Here is a 664-nt window from a genome sequence, read left to right as displayed (position 1 = left end):
TATTTGTTTCTTTCTTTTTTGTGTACTCAGGTATTTAAATACAAAAGCTTGTGTGTATTTTTTACGAAGCGGGGATTCATGTAGAGCAATAAATATATATAATATGTTTGTACGTACAGCTGAGGGGGAGGATCAGGTGTCTATACAGTGCATGCACTACAACATTCGTTTAGGTATTTGTTTATATAAAAATAAAAAATATAAAGATGCTTTATTATATTTTTTTAATATTATAAATCAATTTATTTCTATTTATAACGATCAAATAGACTATCATCCTTACTGCCTCAGAAAATGCACTTTCAGGGCTTATACGGCCTTTCTCAGGATGCAAGACAAACTATGGTCACACAGGTACTTTTTATTTATCTTTTTTTTATTTTTTATTTTATTTATTCTATTTTATTTTATTTATTTTATTTTATTTTATTTTATTTGTTTTATTTTATTTTATTTTATTCTATTTGTTTTATTTTATTTGTTTTTATTTATTTTTGTTTATTTAAGTATACGGCATTCCTCAGAATGCAAAACAAACTATGGTCACACAGGTATTTATTTATTTTTATTTTTATTTTTATTTTTATTTTTATTTTTATTTGTTTTATTTGTTTTGGTTTTTATTTCTTTGTTTTTACTTATTTTTATTATTTTTTTTTGTTTG

The sequence above is a fragment of the Eimeria mitis genome, genomic scaffold (genome assembly GCF_000499745.2).
Source record: "Eimeria mitis Houghton genomic scaffold, Emh_scaff157, whole genome shotgun sequence".
Taxonomy (NCBI): Eukaryota; Apicomplexa; class Conoidasida; order Eucoccidiorida; family Eimeriidae; genus Eimeria; species Eimeria mitis.
The sequence above is the reverse complement of the archived record's forward strand: the minus strand, read 5'-3'. Positions refer to the sequence as shown.